Source organism: Macaca fascicularis, chromosome 20 (genome assembly GCF_037993035.2).
Source record: "Macaca fascicularis isolate 582-1 chromosome 20, T2T-MFA8v1.1".
NCBI classification, from domain to species: Eukaryota; Metazoa; Chordata; class Mammalia; order Primates; family Cercopithecidae; genus Macaca; species Macaca fascicularis.
In genome coordinates this window covers 10,366,257-10,374,346 of record NC_088394.1, presented here as the reverse complement: position 1 = coordinate 10,374,346, position 8,090 = coordinate 10,366,257, and the positions used below count along the sequence as shown (strand labels likewise).

Below are 8,090 nucleotides of genomic sequence, written 5' to 3'. Positions count from 1 at the left end.
TTTTGAGTCTAATAAATCTAATAAAAGGACTTGTTTTGATTCCATTTTTCTAGTAATTCACTGTTATTGTAATTTTTTTTGCAAGCATTGGCCTGTGAAGTATTAGAGGAAAATACTCCTTTTCCAAAGATAGCTTAGGAAACACTGTTTTGGGACACATTTGTTTGGAGCTCAGAATCTCCATGGGTCACTCAATTTTTCTTCTTTCCTGGTCCAACACCCGCATCTCTGACTTTAAAGATCTTAAATTTTCTAGCTCTTTCAGACCTGAGGGTATTCTAGATTCCTGCAGCGAATTAAGAGGTTGGAGACAAGAAGGACCCATATGAAGATGTCCTGAAGCAACTAGCTTCATGAATGGAAGGAACCAAAAGAAGGTGTATTGAGATATTTGGGCATTTAAATGCTTCTGCCTTAAGTCAACTGCTAATCCCCTAGGATTAATTTTTTTTTTTTTTTTTTTTTGCTATCTGTAACTAAACTTAAGATTTGTTAACATTCCCCACTGACAGACTCCTTGTTATTTCCATGATCAATATAAGCTTGGGTCAAAATAGTTCCTCTGAGACTAGCCCAAGACATCACATTGTTTTCCCCAATGGAAGTTCTTGACTTCACAAATATAGTAACGAGTCAAGTTATTTAGAATTAGATTTAATTTTCCTTGTTATGAAATATAATGGAAAACCACATATTGCATAATTTCACTCATACGAATTTTCCAGAACAGGTGAATTTGTAGAGACAGAAAGCAGATGAGTGGTTGGAAGGCCAGATGAGTGAGAGAGGAGAATTGGGAGTAACTGCCTAATGGGTACAGAATTCTGCTTAGGGTGATAAAAATGTTCTGAAACATGATAGTAGTGAGGGCTGCACAACATCATGAATATACTTAAATGCCACTGAATTGTACTCTTTAAAATGGCCAAAATGATTAGTGTCATGCTATGTGATTTTACCACAATAAAAAGAAAATCTAATACAACTTTTCAATCTCTATTGTACTTAACTTCTTAGGGCAATTATACTCAATCACTCACTCCTTCTTTTACATCTTCTCTTCTCAAGGCTTTCAGGACCCTGTTGGAGCCCATCATTTTAATATCCTTTCCAAGGCTCTGAAGCCAACATTACCTGTCAGGTTCAGAAGGTTTCTGAAGCCAACATTACCTGTCAGGGTCACGGCCAGAAAAAGATAGCCTTTGCAAAGAGTTTTTTGATGGAATTCTGTGCAAACGTATGGGCAGGCTTAGGAAAACTGATGAGAAGGTTGAAGCACCCTGGGCTAGGAACTACAGAGTTAACATAACTCCCAAGTGCAGGAAGAGGGAGAATTTACCAGACTTCAGCAAGAGCTATGAGAGCGAACCACCTAATAGACAGTATAGCCTTAACTCATTTATGCTGGAAGTTGCAATTTTTGCAACTTCCAGCATTGAATTTTTGCAATCAGACCTTGGCAATGACCTTGAGCAGTAGGGCATAAATAACACCCACATGCTTAGTGTTCCACTAATGGAACAGTAGGCATAAATGGGTTTAAGTAGCGGAACCCAGTCCCTGCAACTCACAACCCACCAGTGATGGAGGCAGAAGAAGTACCTAAATCGTTCTTCCCTCCCATAACCCAGTTTCTTGCTGGTCCTCTCATTGGCTGAACCCATCCAGAAACCAGGTGGCCAGGAAACCTGATTGAAACAGCCATAGAGTCCAGTCTCCAGGTCACAGAGCAGAGTGGAGAAGTGTGGAAATAAATCTGGAGGGACAAAAAGGGAATATTCAGTATACTCACTATGCCTCAGTGTTCTCATATCTAAAACACAGATTAGAATGATACCCTCACTAATGGGTCTTTTGTGGGAAGTAAATGCAGTGTCCAGCATAAAAACTCAGTAAAAAGTAGTTACTATGTTTCTTTCCTTCTTTCTTGTTCACCTAATTAAGCGAATCAAAAATTGCTTAAATAAAAACTTCTAGCTCCAAGGGAAGGTAACTGCCCAAAATATGTCCAGTAAGTTCTAGTTGGTACAATTTGTTTAACAGTATGATTTGCTTATCGATGTCTGTTCTTTCAGGAAACTGACAGGTAATTTTCTTACCAGTTAGGTACAGATTTCTCATATGCAAGAAATATCTAAAAGCATCCATCATACATCGTGAGGCTGACTTTAAGCAGACCATGAAACTCAATGGTCTGTTCAGATTATTTCTAGAATCCATAAATGAGTTCAGATTCATTTGCTCTGAATTTTATGAAAAACTAGATCTTTTATCATCATCTCCTGTCAAGTTGGCCTTGTGTTAGTTGCTTTAAAGTATTTTAAAAAGTAATCATACCTATGAATATGTAGTAATATACAGTTTAATCAGAAAATATACATTATTGTAAATGTGAAATATTCACAATCATATAAAGTGTATAAAATTACCTGTAGTTCCTCTATCCTCAAAAACACTATATAAATGCTGCATTGTATATATTATACAGTAAATATTGAAAATTATATATTTTATTATGTATTGCCATATAAAGTTTTTTGAGTCAGACAGCATAGGTTAAAACAAGTTTGGCTGTATGCTAATTCTGTGACTTTGGAAAATTTATGTATCCTCTCTCAAATGTATTTATCTTGTAAAATGAGGACAATGATGCCAAATTCACAGGGTTATTGTGAGGATTAAATGTGAAACTACATATAAGATGCCTGGTGTTGTGCCTAGTAAACAATGTGTGCTCCATAAATATAGGATACTATTATTATTATTATTATTTTAGACAGAGTCTCACTCTGTTGCCCAGGCTGGAGTGCAGTGGCACAATCTCGGCTCGCTGCAACCTCCGCCTCCTGGGTTCAAGCAACTCTCTTGTCTCAGCCTCCTGAGTAGCTGGGACTACAGGCGCCAGCCAGCACGCCCAGCTAATTTTTGTGTTTTTAGTACATACAGGTTTCAGGTTGGCCAGGCTGTTCTTGAACTCCTGGCCTCATGTGATCCACCCACCTCAGCCTCCTAAAGTGGGATTTTATTATGATAAAAATGTTTCTGTTTATAAGTTGTTAATGTTTAATAAATGGGTCATTGCTTTATCCCCCACGAAGAGTTGTATCTGGAAGCAAGAATTTGAAGTAAACAGAAAACTTTACACTTTTAAGATAGCCTTTACCAAAGAGGGAAGGAGAGATTTTGGTGAGACCTGGGGATGTCTTCTAGATACTTCTGGTTGCAGAAAGATTTCCTCCTCATTGTCACTTAACAACATACTCCTCTGAAGACAGATTTCCAGGCAAGGCCTGTCATTGCATCCTCATCTCTACCAGCTCTCGGGAGATCAGCGGTCATTTTTCTTCCATTTCTCACTGTCAGCCCGAGGACTCGGAGACATTATAATCTTGTCTGTGTAGCACTTTCCAAGATGAAACGTCTATGGGCATTTCACACATGCAAAGAGATAAGGTCAGAAAACAATCAAGAGAAGGCCCTAAATAGTCAGTCTTGTTTGTCTCCTATCCTTCTGAGGCTAAATTGAGGGATAAAATTAAATCAACGGATGAAAAGTAAAATGAAATCTTAAAGCGTATGAGGAAATGGATTCTATTATCATGCTCCCTTGACCAAACTCTCTATTAAAAAACAGCCAGATAAGAAGGTGGTATTAAATCAGAATCATGAGTGGACTACAGGGACATCATAATATTAGTAAATATAATATTAACAATGGCTATGGTTTTTGAAGGTTTACTCTGCACTAGATATGACTCCAAGTGCTTTCTCTATATGAGCTCTTAAATCTTCAAAACAATTCTGTGAAATAAGTACTATTATTTTCTAGATGTTTTTCCAGATGAGGAAACCAAAATAGAGAAGGCAAAAAACGTGCCCAAGGTCACACAGCTAATAAGTAGCAGAGCTAGGATTCAGAGCCAGGCAGTGAACGCTAGTGTAGAGACAGTGGCGCACTGATTCTGACCTCTCTCTCGGTCGAAAACCCAGCCTTGCTGAGAAGAGTTTAAGGAACAAGGAGACTCAGATGTTTATAAACGTTCCCTAAAATAGAAGCACATGCATTATTAGTGCAAGTTATTCTGGGAAGCGGGGGTAGTTCTGTAAGACCCAAAAATAACAAGACAATAGCACAGAAATGACCGTGCTGTTTTCATATTCTGGCAGTGACCTACCCGTCCAGACATTGTCATTAATAGACAAATGTCATGTTAGGGGATCAGGGACCCAGTAAATTTCTGTCTGGGCCATATTATGACTGTTCCTGCTTATGTGGTCACGTTGCACTCTTGAAAAGTTTCAGGCCGGGCACAGTGGCTCACACCTGTAATTCCAGCAATGTGGAAGACCAAGGTGGGAGAACCACTTGAGCTCAGGAGTTTGAGACCAGCCTGGGCAACATATTGAGACCCTGTTTTTCAAAAAATAAAAATAAAAAATTAGCCATGTGTGGTGGTACAAGCCTGTAGTCCCAGCTACTCAAGAGGCTGAGGTGGGAGAATCGCTTGAGACTGGGACTCATGCAGTCTCAAGCGATTGCAGTGAGCCGTGTTCACACTACTGCACTCCAGCGTGGGTGACAGAGAAAGACCCTGTTTAAAAAATAAAATAAAGTTTCAGATTTCTGGCTAATAATACGTGCCATCTATAGTAAGTCTTGGCATGCATCAGTATCGTATATAATCTACCTGAAATGCTGCAAATAATTAATCCTGTGGGCCTTTTAGAGCCTTGATTCTTAAAGTGTGGTCTGTGGCCCAGCAGCACCTGAGGGTTTATTAGAAATGCAGTCTCAGGCCCTACCCTAGGCTTGCTCTACTGGGTAGAACTGTGTCTCCCAAAAGATACATCCACTTAGTACTTTAGAAGGTGACTTTATTTGGAAAAAGAACCTTTGCAGATGTAAATAATGTAAGGATCTAGGGGTGAATTCATGCATGCTGCCGTCCTTATAGCAGAGAAGAGGACGCAGAGACACACAGGGGGAAGAGACACAAGTGAAGATAGAGGCAGGGGTGGGAGTAAGGTGTCTACAAGCAGAGGCTGACATCTACCAGAAGCCAGGAGAAAGGCATAGAATAGATTCTCCGGTGGAACCTGCAGAAGGAACCAATTGGTAGACACTTCGATTTTAGACTCCTGACCTCCAGAACTGCAAGAGAATACATTTTTGTTTTTTTAAGCCACCTCATTTGTGGCAATTTGTTATGGCAGCCCTAGGAAATTAATACACTTGCTGAATCAGAATCTGCATTTTAACAAATCCCCAGGTGATCCAAATGCATACTAAACTTTAGGAAGCACTGCGGGAGCATTTACAATCTGTGTTGAAATCTATCACTTTTCCAATCTGTTTTAAGGGTTTAGCTTAAGACTTTGTTTTCAAAGGAAATCTAAACTGAGGGAAGTGATTTAGCTCTGCTAGAGTCAGGGGGTTGATGGGAGAGGCTTAGGGTGGCTGGCGTGGCTTCTTGCTGCTGACCTCAGCCCCTGCAGTACCTGCTGAGTTCTATAACAACTTGTGTGTGTGATCAGTTGAGTCACGAACTGCTCCTGTTGTGTAAGCAAGGTCATGGGGCTAAAAGAAAAAAATGAAACCAGAACTCAAACCCACTGCTTAGGACTCAAATTATTTTAGCTTTTTGAAATTGCATTTTTCGTTTTGCCTCTAATCCCATAAAATCTTTCTCAGAAAGGATGTAAAATTTATAGGAAGATCATCCTCTTTAGTCACTGGTGGGAATTTTGAGTTTTATTGAGAGTAGGATTCACATCTATTGGTATAATAGATATTGGTATAATTTATGCTGTCACAGTAATGACTGTTTCTTTGGAAACTGGACTCACATGGGGAGCAGATTGCTATCTCTGATTCTGTTCGAGATTACCCCCTACCTAGAACTAACTACTATGAACTGGGTACCATGAATAGCTTCCCCCTCCATAGAATGTAGTCAGAGGCAAGATACATTTACAGATTTCCAGTTCGTTGGCCTCCCAGGCCAACTTAAGCAAGAGGGTCACTGCTCAGATCTTTGTGCAGTCAGCAACATCTTTCCTGAGCCATTTACTGAATATCGCTGGGTACCTACACGAGTCACACAAGTCCTTCCCATGCCTTGCAGAAGCATGGACTAAGAGCTAGGTCCTTGGAGGCAAACCATCTGAGTCCCCACCGTTTTATTAGCTCGGTGACATTGGGCCAATTAGTTTCCTATACCCGAGATAATACTGGTGCTTGCATCATAAGGTGACTTTCAGGAATGAGTTAACACATATAATGTGCTTAGAACATGGCCTCACACAAGCACACAAGAAAGCCATCTGTTCTTATGCCTCCCTACCCTTGTAGTCCTTGTGTGAACAAGTCTCCCTTTGCAACACTCTACAGAGGAAGGATGTAGATGTTGCCCAACTCTGCCTGTGTTTAGCACATTAGTTATGAATCCACTGGACTCACTATTTTACCTGATTTCTCTAGCTCTGAAATTCCTCAGCTAAGGAACTCATTTTATCCCATAAAAGAATGGTCACTACTCTAGCATATCTTAAATCCTATTCACTTATAAGCCATTCTTCTGATTTCGCTGCCATCTTTCACCTTCACACCTGATGCCTGTTCAGGTGAACAGGTTTCTAGTGGCTTTCCATCTACAGGACTCAAGCCCTAGTGCTTAGCCCCAGGCATTAACCAGAATGATTTTGGGCTGAAAGGAAACTTGGAAACCATTAAATTCAATGACCACACTTTTAAGATGAAGAAACTGAGAGACAAGGAGAAAGGGAAAGGTAATTGAAGCTATAGCACTTTTAACTAAATTATTAATTACTAGGCTGGTTTTCTTAATTCTCCACTTACCAATGACAAATGTGAGGTTCAAAGAGCTGTATAATTTGCCCAGGGTCATACAGTTGGAATGTGGTAAATTCAAGATTTGAACTGGCCCTTCCTGTTTCCAAAGCGTATATTGGTCATTTCACTAAATCATGTGACTTAGTTGCCATGTGATTTACCCGAGGTCACCGATCTCACAGAGAACGTCTGGGATTTGGATGCAACACTGGCCACCAGCCCCCAACCCACTTCAGTTTGGCCGATAGCAAGGCCTTTTAAAATATGGGGTTTTAAAATCTGCTCAAGTTATATGAATGCTTGAAAGGAAGACTCGCCATTCTTATAGCAGAATATTAAATGTTGCTCATGCAGAAGGCATCATCTGATAAATCAGCTACTTAGAGTTTGTCAAATCCAGGCACTGTGATAAACTACTGCTTACCATAAAAGAATGTATTTATAAAACCATGAGAGTGAGCATATCAGAGTGGATACTAAATTCTCTTTCTCTTATCTTTACAGAAATGTTTTTCCTTCTCAGCAAGCAGAAGGGCACTAGGGTGGGAGGGCTGATGTTGCCACCTCAAGTTTCCAATTTGATTTAGAGGTCATTCCTGTGAGCTAGCCACCCCCTTCCTGCTTCTCTGAGCTCTGGGAGTCAGAAAGGAGAGTTTGCTTTTTTCTAGTGGTCATGGATGCTGACCTTGACTTACTGCAAGAGACAATGGCAGGGATGCTGCATATCACAGCAGCAGTCATTTGTAAAACTATTACGGGCCAAGAATTGTGCAAAGGACTTTTCAAGCAGCATCCCATTTGATCTGCCAGCAACCCAATGAAGTAGATAATCTTACCATCTCCATTTAACCGATGAGGAGGCTAAGGCTTAAAGAGGTAACATGGCTTGGTGATGGTTACCCAGCTAGAAAATGACAAAACTGGAGTCCGAACCCATGTCTGCCAAACTCCCAAGACCCTACTTTTAATTCCAGCTCTACTCTGACCAGCTGTGTGGCCTTGGGCAAGCTGCTTCAAGGCTCTGAGCCTGTCTTATTTGTAAAATGAGGGCAAGAAAATTAGCTCACTTACAGGTTTGTTTTGATGATTAAATTAGTCTACGTATCGTGCTCAGCACAGTGTTGAGTGTATAATAAGTGCTCAATAAGTACGAACTATTATTATTATAAACTACAGAGACTGCATCCTGCCACCGTAAGGGGTCTGCTGATGTAATGTTTTGATAAGATGAGTGGGA

The 8,090-nt window shown here is 40.3% G+C and overlaps 1 long non-coding RNA gene across 1 annotated transcript in view; it reads right to left on the bottom strand.

The window, feature by feature from the left end:
* Positions 1-641: 641 nt before the first annotated feature.
* Positions 642-8,090, bottom strand: part of LOC135968733 (uncharacterized) — a 61,814-nt gene continuing 54,365 nt past the window's right edge. The window contains exon 3 of the long non-coding RNA XR_012429219.1: positions 642-3,421. This is a non-coding gene — a long non-coding RNA (uncharacterized lncRNA). The remainder of the gene's footprint in view (positions 3,422-8,090) is intronic.